At 61.9% G+C, this 15,000-nt stretch overlaps 2 non-coding genes across 2 annotated transcripts; both read right to left on the reverse strand.

The window, feature by feature from the left end:
- Positions 1 to 866: 866 nt before the first annotated feature.
- Positions 867 to 1,019, reverse strand: LOC142791565 (5.8S ribosomal RNA). Its single transcript, XR_012890302.1, has one exon. It is a non-coding gene; the product is annotated as a 5.8S ribosomal RNA (ribosomal RNA).
- Positions 1,020 to 2,738: 1,719 nt separating this feature from the next.
- Positions 2,739 to 4,553, reverse strand: LOC142791583 (small subunit ribosomal RNA). Its single transcript, XR_012890318.1, has one exon. It is a non-coding gene; the product is annotated as a small subunit ribosomal RNA (ribosomal RNA).
- Positions 4,554 to 15,000: the final 10,447 nt, after the last annotated feature.

Raw genomic sequence — 15,000 nt, forward strand, 5'->3', positions numbered from 1 at the left:
GCAGTTGCGTGATAAACGACCGTGTCGAAAGCCCAAACACCGCCGAGGCCAGTCGCCGCCGCCGCAAGGGCAGCCACGCAGCCTGGCGAGAGGCATCGTCTCGTGTAGCGTCGCCCCCGCCCCAACTGGAGTGGCCCAGTTTTTTGAACGGGACGGGAACTGCGAAGCACTTAGACCGACGGCGGACTACGACGAGAACGCCTTAAGCTTCGCCAACGTTTCGCCAACTCGTGCGGGAGACTTTTTCCGCTTCGCGGCAAGTCGTCGCGCCGTGCTCTCCGCATCAACCGCGTACGCAGCGAACCGCAAACGTCGGGCGCAGCCTCCTCACCTCCCTGCGCTTTGCGCGCGAACGTTCCCTGTTCGCGCGGCAAAGCCTGGAGGAGGCACGGCCCCGCAGCGTGTTCGAGCGCCCGGTCTACGGGACACCCTGCTTACTTCGAGGGCAACAAGCGCAACGCAAGGCTGCGATCTCGCGCACTTTGCGCACGGCTGGAGAAGCTTTGCTGGCCGGCTTTCGCTCCTCGTGTTTACCGTGCGTTAAAGTTGCGCGTCCGTGGCTCTCGCAGCTCTTGCGCGCCCGGTCGCAGAGAGGAGTACGCAACCTCGACCGCACTTTCCCTGCAGGCTTCCTTCCGACTCGAAGTCCTGCGGCGGTCTCAACGAGGTGCCACATCCTCAATGCAGTCGGTCGCCCCCGTTTCGGTTGGGCTCTGGCACGACGGTCGCCACCGTCTCGCCCTTGAGTGGCCGCTGTTGGCGCTCGCTGTGAGGTGTTCAGCGTGCTGTCCGTGTTGCCGACGCGGTCAAAACGAGTCGACGGCTCACGTTCCCTTGTGCGCCGAAGGCTCTCTTGATATGTGATCCGACCCTCAGACAGACGAAGCCAAGGGAAGACCCAAGGCCGCAATGTGCGTTCAAAGAATCAGTGCTCAGTGTGTCCTGCAATTCACACCAAGTCTCGCAGCTGGCTGCGTTCTTCATCGACCCGAGAACCGAGTGATCCACCGCTTAGAGTCGTGAAAAAGTGTTTGTTCAATTCCGTACAGTCAAAACCAAACGTTTCTGGCACTCGGCCAAACAGTGGCCAAGAAGGGCGCTTTTCAGCGCACGCTTGGACTCCAAAACTCTGCCGCGCCTTTTTCGGCTGCCGCAAATCGAGCAAACGGTGTGTTTCGGACGGCGTTTCGCTTTCGCTACTTGCGAGTGCTTTCGTGGTCCACCCCTCTATAAATACTCGGGAGGCGTCGAAGCCGGTTCTCCAAGCCGGACCCGTAGGTATCGTTGTGTGCTCGCTCTCATTGGCCCACCTAACCAGAAAATGCCTGCGGTACACCCATTTGGATAAGAGTGCACGCAGATGCGGGCCTCGACGGCTACACATTTCCTCGGGCGGCCGCCTCCCGGCCTCCGTGGAGCGCGGGATGCACGGTCCCATCGACAAGCCTCTCCCGTTTTTACCGTGGCGTCGCGGTTCACCACGGCAGGCGGGTCGGTCTCCTCCGCATAAAAAGGGGGACCCCCGCTTTTTGTTCCACGAAATCGCACAAGCTTTTTTCGCATCCACGGTTTGCCACCGCACACCAAAATGCCGATCCGGCTGCCTACTTTAGCCAACAGGTGGAGCCAGGCGCGCCGTACTTGCGCGGCACTTCCCACGTCCACCGAAGTCGGTGCCAAGGACCACTTTCGGCGCCGGAGCCGCGTACGAGCCTACTCGAGGCGGAAGAACGAAGCCAGCAAGGGCCTGGCCGCAAGTGCGTTCAATTGTCGGGACGTCCAAGTCCCTCGTTCTTCCGTGCTTCCTCTTTCGGCAAGTCGTTGCGGCACCTTCCCAAAGCGCGCAGACCCGCTAATCGCGACGAGCGCGACGTGGCCGTGCCGCCTTTCCCTCGGCAGCAAGCAAAACGCCTGGCAACGTCGACGCTCCCCTAACCGCGATCTCGCACCGTGTTTCGTGTGGCGAATTCAAAAGCCGGCCGGCGCTGCTGCAACCATTACGGTCGGTACGCATACGCCGCGGAGGGCGGGACGGTCATCGGAGCGTGCGGTTCCTCCATCGAGTACTGCGCACCTCGGCCGTCGCATCGCCGTGCCATGACCGGCCGCGCGTCAACGCGAACCGGTGCCAGCGAGATCCCTCGCCTGCAAGAACCGACCGGCAGCCTCCGTCACCCGAGGACGCGGAGGCGCTTGCCGCGGACGGCGGGACGGTATGCACTGGTGCACAGCGGACCCGTCACATCGCCAGTTCCTTGACCGACCGCCGACGCTTGTGCCGTTCCTCTCGTACTTGGCAGTCGCCGCGCGATTGTCGGGTCTCGTTCTTGCACGCTCGAACGGTCGGGAGGGCACTCGGCTGGCGTTTCGGGAACGCGCAGCCTCGCCTTCTACCGACGTAACCACGACTCGCCGTTCGCGCTCCGCCGCTCCTGTTTACAGTACTAGGCGGTCCCGCAGCGGTCGGGTCGCGCATTTCGAGCGCTTCGAGCCACGGTGCAGTGGCGGGTCGAAAGCCGACCTATGAGTGCGTTGCGCCGTTTGTACCCGCGTCCGCCACCTGGCCGACCGTCCAAGGTCGCGGTGTTGGCGTCCGCTGGGCGCAACAATTTGTCACGGGGTGCCGCTCCACATTCAGGCAGCCCCGTGGGGAAAAGCCGACCCCGCGTCCAAACGGGGTCAGCGGCAGAAAGTGTCGGGCGCAGACGCAGCTGAGGCGCTCACCCTTCACAATCCGTTAATGATCCTTCCGCAGGTTCACCTACGGAAACCTTGTTACGACTTTTACTTCCTCTAAATGATCAAGTTTGGTCATCTTTCCAACAGACCGGCGCAACCGAAAGGCCGCGCCGGACATCGGTCCGAAGACCTCACTAAATCATTCAATCGGTAGTAGCGACGGGCGGTGTGTACAAAGGGCAGGGACGTAATCAACGCGAGCTTATGACTCGCGCTTACTGGGAATTCCTCGTTCAAGGGGAACAATTGCAAGCCCCTATCCCAATCACGAAAGAAGTTCCACGGGTTACCCAGTCTTTTCAGACAGGGATAAAGACACGCTGCTTCCTTCAGTGTAGCGCGCGTGCGGCCCCGGACATCTAAGGGCATCACAGACCTGTTATTGCTCTGTTTCGTGCGGCTAGGAGCCGCTTGTCCCTCTAAGAAGGTTGTAAGGTGCTGGGAACCCCGCACCTATTTAATAGGCTAGAGTCTCGTTCGTTATCGGAATTAACCAGACAAATCGCTCCACCAACTAAGAACGGCCATGCACCACCATCCACCGAATCAAGAAAGAGCTCTCAATCTGTCAATCCTCCCAGTGTCCGGGCCGGGTAAGTTTTCCCGTGTTGAGTCAAATTAAGCCGCAGGCTCCACTCCTGGTGGTGCCCTTCCGTCAATTCCTTTAAGTTTCAGCTTTGCAACCATACTTCCCCCGGAACCCAAATACTTTGGTTTCCCGGAAGCTGCCCGCCGAGTCATTTGAGTAACTCAGGCGGATCGCTGGTTGGCATCGTTTATGGTCAGAACTAGGGCGGTATCTGATCGCCTTCGAACCTCTGACTTTCGTTCTTGATCAATGAAAACATTCTTGGCAAATGCTTTCGCAGTAGTTCGTCTTGCGACGGTCCAAGAATTTCACCTCTAGCGCCGCAATACGAATGCCCCCGTCCGTCCCTCTTAATCATTACCTCGTATTCCAAAAACCAACAGAACAGAAACGAGGTCTTGTTCTATTATTCCATGCAAGTTTATTCAGGCGACTCGCCTGCGTTGAGCACTCTAATTTTTTCAAAGTAAAAGCACCGGCCATCTCGAGGCACACAATGAAGTGCACCAAGAAAGAACCGGCATGATGTTCAGTCCGAGCCGTCGCATCGGGTAGATGCACTACTCGTCTGGAACTGAGATCCAACTACGAGCTTTTTAACCGCAGCAGCTTTAGTATACGCTATTGGAGCTGGAATTACCGCGGCTGCTGGCACCAGACTTGCCCTCCAATTGATCCTCGTTAAAGGATTTAGAGTGTACTCATTTCAATTACGGGGCCTCAAAAGAGTCCCGTATTGTTATTTTTCGTCACTACCTCCCCGTGCCGGGAGTGGGTAATTTGCGCGCCTGCTGCCTTCCTTGGATGTGGTAGCCGTTTCTCAGGCTCCCTCTCCGGAATCGAACCCTGATTCTCCGTTACCCGTAACAACCATGGTAAGCAAGTAACCTACCATCGAAAGTTGATAAGGCAGACACTTGAAAGAAACGTCGCCGGCTCGTGGCCATGCGATCAGCACAAAGTTATCCAGAGTCACCACACAATACGGGCCGAAACCCGATCGATCTTGGTCTAATAAAAGCACCCGTTACCCAAAGGGCTCCAGGCTCACTGCATGTATTAGCTCTAGAATTGCCACAGTTATCCAAGTAGGAAGAAACGATCTAAGGAACCATAACTGATTTAATGAGCCATTCGCGGTTTCGCCTTATTTCGGCATGTACTTAGACATGCATGGCTTAATCTTTGAGACAAGCATATGATTACTGGCAGGATCAACCAGGTAATCGTTCGACTGCGCGTCCGTCCTCGCCTTCGGCGGGCCGGACGCAGTCTGTGTGCGGCGGAGGCCACCTTCAGGCGCCCCAACACGCTTATTTTGCACTCCGAGATGACGGCGTTCGAGCTCGCTACGGCACAACCTTCCCGAAAGACGAGTGGGAGCCGTGCGGCAAGAAGCACGTTCATGCTCGCTCTTTTTCGTTGCATCGACTCGGTCGCGCCGTGCGGGTTGCCCAAGCCCGCTGCACTGTCGGTGGACCGGCCGGAACTAGCAACGGAGCCGAGACTGCAAAGCCGCCAGACGACGGGTCACGCCCGCGTCTTCGGCGCTTTCGCATCTGAATCGCCCGAGGACGACACGGAACACACCTCGATATCGTGGTAAAACGGCACCGTCCGACAACCAGCCCCTAACGCATCAAGCGGATGAGGCTGCAGACGACTGCCGTGGATTCCCCTGGAGCAGACCCGAGGACACGCTTGACGAGGCCGAAGCCCGCCGCATATCAGACACCCGGTCGCTTTCGCGTACGCCGCTCACGAGAACCCCCACATAATAGCAGCGATAAGTACCCAGACCTCCTTGGGCACTAATACGAGCGTACTCGAGAAAATTTCACCGCGGGTGTGCCCCGAAACGTGTGGCACGTTGAGCGTGCCACAAGTCTACGTCGCTCTCAAACCCGCCGAGGTCGTAGAATTTGCGACCCTACTCACGAAATTCCCACCGAGGATACGGCCGCAAACGTACCGCACCTTGGGTAGGCCACGAGTTTGTGCAACACTACGCTGACGGCACAGCACCGAGGTCGTGCGCGCACGCACGGGAAAATTCCGCCGCGGTTTCTGCCGAAAACGTGAGGCACCACGACTCTCCGCAAGTTCGCGTCGACTGCGAAAGACCGAAGTCGTGAACGACGTGTCCGCTACTCGCCGCCGACACGCTGGACACCAAACGTACAACGACTCGACGGCGTCGTAGAGGCCCACGACGCGGTTTTCCTTAACGACGTCTCGGCGTGGCACCGACAGGTTAGAACGGCCGACCAACGTTCCCTGTCCGCCGTTCGGCTCAGTCGAAGGGCTCGGCGACTTCGGCAACGCTGCGAAGCCGCACGGTGACGCACGCCATGTCCCCATTTTTTTTTTTTTTCTTTCTGCGTCTGCCGGGGTGCCCCTATAATAGCAGCGATAAGCACCCAGACCGCCGTGGGTCGCTCGCCCCGGCTGACGTGGTTTTTCGTACTCCTGCGGCGGTCGCCGTCAAGCACGTCCAAATACGCTACTTTCGTGGGCGCATTCACGCTCTTTCGCTTCGCCGGAGTGCCAGCACTCACTCTGCCAAAAACGGCGAACATCCGAGCGGCGGTTCCCACTTTTGCGTCGGCGTCGCAAACCCCGCCCCGGCAGACGAGGTTTGCCGTACTCGTGCGACGGTGGCCGGCGGGCACGTCGAAAGACGCCGATATCGTGCGCGAATTGGCGCACCTTGGCTTCACCGGAGTGCCGCCACTGACTCCTCCAAAAACGGCGAAGATCCGAGCGGCGCTTCCCACTTTCGCATCGGCGTCCCGAACTCCGCCCCGGCTGACGCGGTTTACCGTACTCGTGCGACGGTCGCCGGCGAGCACGTGGAAAGACGCCGATATCGTGCCCGAATCGGCTCCGTTCGGCTTCGCCGGAGTGCCAGCACTGGCTCGGCGAAAGACGACGAACATCCGAGCGACGGTTCTCACTATTGCGTACGCGTCGCAAACCCCGCCCCGGCAGACGCACTTTGCCGTACTCGTGCGACGGTCGCCGGCGAGCACGTAGAAAGACGCCGATATCGTGCCGGAATCGGCCCCGTTTGGCTTCGCCGGAGTGCCAGCACTCACTCGGCCACAAACGGCGAACATCCGAGCGGCGGTTCCCACTTAGCCGTCGGCGTCCCGAACTCCGCCCCGGCAGACGCGGTTGCCGAGCTCGTGCGACTAGCGACCGCGAAGCCGTCTCGCGACGCCGCTTTCGTGCGCGGCTCCCACTGCGACCTGGGTCACCCGAGGTCGACGAGCAAGAAAGAATGTCGAAAAAAAATTTTTTTTTTTTTTGCGTCTGCCGGGGTGCCCCTATAATAGCAGCGATAAGCACCCAGACCGCCATGGGTCGCTCGCCCCGGCTGACGTGGTTTTTCGTTTTCCTGCGGTGGTCGTCGTCAAGCACGTCCAAACACGCCACTTTCGTGGGCGCATTCGCGCTCTTTCGCTTCGCCGGAGTGCCAGCACTCACTCTGCCAAAAACGGCGAACATCCTAGTGGCGGTTCCCACTTTTGCGTCGGCGTCGCCAACCCCGCCCCGGCATACGCGGTTTGCCGTACTCGTGCGGCGGTGGCCGGCGGGCACGTCGAAAGACACCGATATCGTGCGCGAGTCGATGCTTCTTGGTCTCGCAGGAGGGCCGCCACTCACTCCTGCAAAAACGGCGAAGATCCGAGCGGCGCTTCCCACTTTTTCGTCGGCATCGCAAACCTCGCCCCGGCAGACGCGCTTTGCCGTACTCGTGCGACGGTCGCCGGCGAGCACGTCGAAATACGCCGATATCGTGCCCGAATCGGCCCCGTTTCGCTTCGCCGGAGTGCCAGCACTCACTCGGCCAAAAACGGCGAACATCCGAGCAGCGGTACCCACTTAGCCGTCGGCATCCCGAACTCCGCGCCGGCTGACGCGGTTGCCGAGCTCGTGCGACTAGCGACCGCGAACGCGTCTCGCGACGCCGCTTTCGTGCGCGGCTCCCATTGCGACCTGGGTTACCCGAGCTCGACCAGCAAAAAAGAAGGTCGAAAAAAAATTTTTTTTTTCTGCGTCTGCCGGGGTGCCCCTATAATAGCAGCGATAAGCACCCAGACCGCCGTGGGTCGCTCGCCCCGGCTGACGTGGTTTTTCGTACTCCTGCAGCGGTCGCCGTCAAGCACGTCCAAATACGCCACTTTCGTGGGCGCTTTCGCGCTCTTTCGCGTCGCCGGTGTGCCAGCACTCACTCTGCCAAAAACGGCGAACATCCTAGTGGCGGTTCCCACTTTTGCGTCGGCGTCGCCAACCCCGCCCCGGCATACGCGGTTTGCCGTACTCGTGCGGCGGTGGCCGGCGGGCACGTCGAAAGACACCGATATCGTGCGCGAGTCGATGCTTCTTGGTCTCGCAGGAGGGCCGCCACTCACTCCTGCAAAAACGGCGAAGATCCGAGCGGCGCTTCCCACTTTTTCGTCGGCATCGCAAACCTCGCCCCGGCAGACGCGCTTTGCCGTACTCGTGCGACGGTCGCCGGCGAGCACGTCGAAATACGCCGATATCGTGCCCGAATCGGCCCCGTTTCGCTTCGCCGGAGTGCCAGCACTCACTCGGCCAAAAACGGCGAACATCCGAGCAGCGGTACCCACTTAGCCGTCGGCATCCCGAACTCCGCGCCGGCTGACGCGGTTGCCGAGCTCGTGCGACTAGCGACCGCGAACGCGTCTCGCGACGCCGCTTTCGTGCGCGGCTCCCATTGCGACCTGGGTTACCCGAGCTCGACCAGCAAAAAAGAAGGTCGAAAAAAAATTTTTTTTTTCTGCGTCTGCCGGGGTGCCCCTATAATAGCAGCGATAAGCACCCAGACCGCCGTGGGTCGCTCGCCCCGGCTGACGTGGTTTTTCGTACTCCTGCAGCGGTCGCCGTCAAGCACGTCCAAATACGCCACTTTCGTGGGCGCTTTCGCGCTCTTTCGCGTCGCCGGTGTGCCAGCACTCACTCTGCCAAAAACGGCCAACATCCGAGCGGCGGTTCCCACTTTTGCGTCGGCGTCGTAAACCCCGCCCCGGCAGACGCGGTTTGCCCTACTCGTTCGACGGTCGCCGGCGAGCGCGTCGAAAGACGCCGATATCGTGCGCTAATTGGCGCTCCTTGGCTTCTCCGGAGTGCCGCCACTCACTCCTCCAAAAACGGCGAAGATCCGAGCGGCGTTCTCCACTTTCGCATCGGCGTCCCGAACTCCGCCCGGGCTGACGCGGTTTACCGTACTCGTGCGACGGTCGCCGCCGGGCACGTCGAAAGACGCCGATATCGTGCCGTAATCGGCCCCGTTTGGCTTCGCCCGAGTGCCAGCACTCACTCGGCCAAAAACGGCGAACATCCGAGCAGCGTTTCCCACTTTCGCATCGGCGTCCCGAAGCCCGCCCCGGCAGACGCGGTTTGCCCTACTCGAGCGACGGTCGCCGGCGATCACGTCGAAAGGCGCCGAATTCGTGCACGAATCGATGCTTCTTGGTCTCGCAGGAGGGCCGCCACTCACTCCTGCAAAAACGGCGAAGATCCGAGTTGCGCTTCCCACTTTTTCGTCGGCGTCCCGAACTACGCCCCGGCTGACGCGGTTTACCGTACTCGTGCGACGGTCGCCGGCGGGCACTTCAAAATACGCCGATTTCGTGGGCGCATTCACGCTGTTTCGCTTCCCCGGAGTGCCAACACTCACTCTGCCGAAAGCGGCGATCATCCGAGCGGCGGTTCCCACTTTTGCGTCGGCTTCGCAAACGGCGCCCCGGCAGACGCGCTCGTGCGACGTACTCGTGCGACGGTCGCCGGCGAGCACGTCGAAAGACGCCGATATCGTGCTCGAATCGACCCCGTTTCGCTTCGCCGGAGTGCTGCCAGTCACGGCGCAGAAAACGGCGAACAAGTGTTTTTTTTTTTTTTTTCCTAGAATTTGTGTTATAGAAGGCACATTTGATATCGGACGATAATTTTCAACTTTATCACGCGCACCGATTTTCGTGTAGAGGTTTGCAAGTTTATGGGAATTTCTCCACTTGGAATAATGCGATTTAGTAGTACTACGAGAACTTCATGGATGTACTCAAGGGTACGGGGCAAGTCAGTTACGTCAACACCTGCAGATTTTTTACACTTCAAACTGAAAATTGTTGGTTGTGAGTCCTCGTGTGATATTAAAGGCCGATTCGCTAACACATAGAACAAAGAAAGAAAGGAAGAAAAAACGCCCGCGCTCGCTCAAGAAACCTGGGTTCGCAACAAGTGGCAACAACAAGCAACCGAGCGAGTGCGCCAAAACCCGTGGCGGCCGAACAAACGCGAAGTCCCAACCGCGTCAGCCGGGGCGGCACGGGACAGGAAAAATCACTTCAGCCGGGGCGGCGGGGCACCGAATAAACCTCGTCACCTCGTCGCAGGATAAAAGAGGAAACAAAAAGTCTAAACAGCGTCTGCTGGAGCGAATGCGTAATAAAACAACAACAACAACAAAAAAAAAACACCCGCGCTCAAGAAGTCTGCAATCCTCACAAAAGGCGACTGTGACCGAGCAGCGTCAGCCGGGGCCGTGCGGAAACGGAAAAACCGCGACTACCGGGGCGTCGAGGCACCGAAAAATCCTCTTCAGCCGCGGCGAAAAAAAAAACAAAAAGAAAGACGGAGGGGGGGGGGGGGAACCACGTCTGCCGGGGCGAAGGAAAAAAAAAACGCGTCTGCCGGGGCGAGCCCGGGTGCGGCACCACCGGGAAAACTGTGGCAAACAGACATGGCGATCGAGTGAGTGGGCCGCCAGCCAGGCTCAGCCAAAAAGTGCAAAGTCCGAACTGCGTCAGCCGGGGCGGCAAAAACCGCGTCAGCCGGGGCGGCGCAAAAAACCGCGTCTGCCGGGGCGGCACGAAACCGCGTCAGCCGGGGCGGGGCGAAAACTGCGTCAGCCGGGGCGAAAAGAAAAAAAAAAAACGCGTCTGCCGGGGCAAGCCCGGGTGCGGCACCACCGGGAAAACTGTGGCAAACAGACATGGCGATCGAGTGAGTGGGCCGCCAGCCAGGCACAGCCGAAAAGTGCAAAGTCCGAACCGTGTCAGCCGGGGCGACGCAAAAACCGCGTCAGCCGGGGCGGCGCGAAAACCGCGTCAGCCGGGGCGGCACGAAACCGCGTCAGCCGGGGCGGCGCGAAAACTGCGTCAGCCGGGGCGGCGCGAAAACCTCGTCAGCCGGGGCGAGCGAAAAGGGGGGGGGGGGGGAACCACGTCTGCCGGGGCGAAAGAAAAAAAAAACGCGTCTGCCGGGGCGAGCCCGGGTGCGGCACCACCGGGAAGACTGTGGCAAACAGACATGGCGATCGAGTGAGTGGGCCGCCAGCCAGGCTCAGCCCAAAAAGTGCCAAGTCCGAACTGCGTCAGCCGGGGCGGCAAAAACCGCGTCAGCCGGGGCGGCGCGAAAACCGCGTCTGCCGGGGCGGCGCGAAAACTGCGTCAGCCGGGGCGAGCCCGGGTGCGGCACCACCGGGAAAACTGTGGCTAACAGACATGGCGATCGAGTGAGTGGGCCACCAGCCAGGCTCAGCCAAAAAGTGCCAAGTCCGAACTGCGTCAGCCGGGGCGGCAAAAACCGCGTCAGCCGGGGCGGCGCAAAAAAACCGCGTCTGCCGGGGCGGCACGAAACCGCGTCAGCCGGGGCGGCGCGAAAACTGCGTCAGCCGGGGCGAAAGAAAAAAAAAAACGCGTCTGCCGGGGCGAGCCCGGGTGCGGCACCACCGGGAAAACTGTGGCAAACAGACATGGCGATCGAGTGAGTGGGCCGCCAGCCAGGCACAGCCGAAAAGTGCTAAGTCCGAACTGCGTCTGCCGGGGCGGCACGAAACCGCGTCAGCCGGGGCGGCGCGAAAACCGCGTCTGCCGGGGCGGCACGAAACCGCGTCAGCCGGGGCGGCGCGAAAACTGCGTCAGCCGGGGCGAGCCCGGGTGCGGCACCACCGGGAAAACTGTGGCAAACAGACATGGCGATCGAGTGAGTGGGCCGCCAGCCAGGCACAGCCGAAAAGTGCTAAGTCCGAACTGCGTCTGCCGGGGCGGCACGAAACCGCGTCAGCCGGGGCGGCGCGAAAACCGCGTCTGCCGGGGCGGCACGAAACCGCGTCAGCCGGGGCGGCGCGAAAACTGCGTCAGCCGGGGCGAGCCCGGGTGCGGCACCACCGGGAAAACTGTGGCAAACAGACATGGCGATCGAGTGAGTGGGCCGCCAGCCAGGCACAGCCGAAAAGTGCTAAGTCCGAACTGCGTCTGCCGGGGCGGCACGAAACCGCGTCAGCCGGGGCGGCGCGAAAACCGCGTCTGCCGGGGCGGCACGAAACCGCGTCAGCCGGGGCGGCGCGAAAACTGCGTCAGCCGGGGCGAGCCCGGGTGCGGCACCACCGGGAAAACTGTGGCAAACAGACATGGCGATCGAGTGAGTGGGCCGCCAGCCAGGCACAGCCGAAAAGTGCAAAGTCCGAACCGTGTCAGCCGGGGCGACGCAAAAACCGCGTCAGCCGGGGCGGCGCGAAAACCGCGTCAGCCGGGGCGGCACGAAACCGCGTCAGCCGGGGCGGCGCGAAAACTGCGTCAGCCGGGGCGGCGCGAAAACCTCGTCAGCCGGGGCGAGCGAAAAGGGGGGGGGGGGGGGAACCACGTCTGCCGGGGCGAAAGAAAAAAAAAACGCGTCTGCCGGGGCGAGCCCGGGTGCGGCACCACCGGGAAGACTGTGGCAAACAGACATGGCGATCGAGTGAGTGGGCCGCCAGCCAGGCTCAGCCCAAAAAGTGCCAAGTCCGAACTGCGTCAGCCGGGGCGGCAAAAACCGCGTCAGCCGGGGCGGCGCGAAAACCGCGTCTGCCGGGGCGGCGCGAAAACTGCGTCAGCCGGGGCGAGCCCGGGTGCGGCACCACCGGGAAAACTGTGGCTAACAGACATGGCGATCGAGTGAGTGGGCCACCAGCCAGGCTCAGCCAAAAAGTGCCAAGTCCGAACTGCGTCAGCCGGGGCGGCAAAAACCGCGTCAGCCGGGGCGGCGCAAAAAAACCGCGTCTGCCGGGGCGGCACGAAACCGCGTCAGCCGGGGCGGCGCGAAAACTGCGTCAGCCGGGGCGAAAGAAAAAAAAAACGCGTCTGCCGGGGCGAGCCCGGGTGCGGCACCACCGGGAAAACTGTGGCAAACAGACATGGCGATCGAGTGAGTGGGCCGCCAGCCAGGCACAGCCGAAAAGTGCTAAGTCCGAACTGCGTCTGCCGGGGCGGCACGAAACCGCGTCAGCCGGGGCGGCGCGAAAACCGCGTCTGCCGGGGCGGCACGAAACCGCGTCAGCCGGGGCGGCGCGAAAACTGCGTCAGCCGGGGCGAGCCCGGGTGCGGCACCACCGGGAAAACTGTGGCAAACAGACATGGCGATCGAGTGAGTGGGCCGCCAGCCAGGCACAGCCGAAAAGTGCAGTCCGAACTGCGTCTGCCGGGGCGGCACGAAACCGCGTCAGCCGGGGCGGCGCGAAAACCGCGTCTGCCGGGGCGGCACGAAACCGCGTCAGCCGGGGCGGCGCGAAAACTGCGTCAGCCGGGGCGAGCCCGGGTGCGGCACCACCGGGAAAACTGTGGCAAACAGACATGGCGATCGAGTGAGTGGGCCGCCAGCCAGGCACAGCCGAAAAGTGCTAAGTCCGAACTGCGTCAGCCGGGGCGGCAAAAACCGCGTCAGCCGGGGCGGCGCAAAAAACCGCGTCTGCCGGGGCGGCACGAAACCGCGTCAGCCGGGGCGGCGCGAAAACTGCGTCAGCCGGGGCGAAAGAAAAAAAAAACGCGTCTGCCGGGGCGAGCCCGGGTGCGGCACCACCGGGAAAACTGTGGCAAACAGACATGGCGATCGAGTGAGTGGGCCGCCAGCCAGGCACAGCCGAAAAGTGCTAAGTCCGAACTGCGTCTGCCGGGGCGGCACGAAACCGCGTCAGCCGGGGCGGCGCGAAAACCGCGTCTGCCGGGGCGGCACGAAACCGCGTCAGCCGGGGCGGCGCGAAAACTGCGTCAGCCGGGGCGAGCCCGGGTGCGGCACCACCGGGAAAACTGTGGCAAACAGACATGGCGATTGAGTGAGTGGGCCGCCAGCCAGGCACAGCCGAAAAGTGCTAAGTCCGAACTGCGTCTGCCGGGGCGGCACGAAACCGCGTCAGCCGGGGCGGCGCGAAAACCGCGTCTGCCGGGGCGGCACGAAACCGCGTCAGCCGGGGCGGCGCGAAAACTGCGTCAGCCGGGGCGAGCCCGGGTGCGGCACCACCGGGAAAACTGTGGCAAACAGACATGGCGATCGAGTGAGTGGGCCGCCAGCCAGGCACAGCCGAAAAGTGCTAAGTCCGAACTGCGTCTGCCGGGGCGGCACGAAACCGCGTCAGCCGGGGCGGCGCGAAAACCGCGTCTGCCGGGGCGGCACGAAACCGCGTCAGCCGGGGCGGCGCGAAAACTGCGTCAGCCGGGGCGAGCCCGGGTGCGGCACCACCGGGAAAACTGTGGCAAACAGACATGGCGATCGAGTGAGTGGGCCGCCAGCCAGGCACAGCCGAAAAGTGCTAAGTCCGAACTGCGTCAGCCGGGGCGGCAAAAACCGCGTCAGCCGGGGCGGCGCAAAAAACCGCGTCTGCCGGGGCGGCACGAAACCGCGTCAGCCGGGGCGGCGCGAAAACTGCGTCAGCCGGGGCGAAAGAAAAAAAAAACGCGTCTGCCGGGGCGAGCCCGGGTGCGGCACCACCGGGAAAACTGTGGCAAACAGACATGGCGATCGAGTGAGTGGGCCGCCAGCCAGGCACAGCCGAAAAGTGCTAAGTCCGAACTGCGTCTGCCGGGGCGGCACGAAACCGCGTCAGCCGGGGCGGCGCGAAAACCGCGTCTGCCGGGGCGGCACGAAACCGCGTCAGCCGGGGCGGCGCGAAAACTGCGTCAGCCGGGGCGAGCCCGGGTGCGGCACCACCGGGAAAACTGTGGCAAACAGACATGGCGATCGAGTGAGTGGGCCGCCAGCCAGGCACAGCCGAAAAGTGCTAAGTCCGAACTGCGTCAGCCGGGGCGGCAAAAACCGCGTCAGCCGGGGCGGCGCAAAAACCGCGTCTGCCGGGGCGAAATAAAAAAAAAAACAAAGAAAAAAGCCCGCGCTTAATCAAAAGAAAACAAAGAAAAAAGCTTGCGCTTAATCAAAAGAAAACAAACAAAAAAAGTTCGCGCTTAAGCCTGGCGGTGGAACCACCGGGGCAAACAGACCTGGCGATCGAGTGAGTGGGCCGCCAGCCGGGGTGAGCCAAAAAGTGCAAAGTCCGAACCGCGTCAGCCGGGGCGGCGCGAAAACCGCGTCAGCCGGGGCGGCGCGAAAACCGCGTCAGCCGGGGCGGCGCAAAAACCGCGTCAGCCGGGGCGGCGCAAAAACTGCGTCAGCCGGGGCGGCACGGAAAAACGAAAACCGCGTCAGCCGGGGCGACATCAAAATGAGGAAAAAAAAAAAAAAACTGCCTTAGGACACCTGCGTACACTTTCATGCGTTTGGGCATATCTCTCTGTAACACGCGCGCCCCTCGTTACGCGCGGCACTCTGTTTTCTCCGACACCCATATTTCGGCGGCATGTGGCACGCGCGCCCGTCCCTACGCACGGCACACCGCA

Source organism: Rhipicephalus microplus, unplaced genomic scaffold (assembly GCF_043290135.1).
Source record: "Rhipicephalus microplus isolate Deutch F79 unplaced genomic scaffold, USDA_Rmic scaffold_175, whole genome shotgun sequence".
Classification (NCBI taxonomy): domain Eukaryota; kingdom Metazoa; phylum Arthropoda; class Arachnida; order Ixodida; family Ixodidae; genus Rhipicephalus; species Rhipicephalus microplus.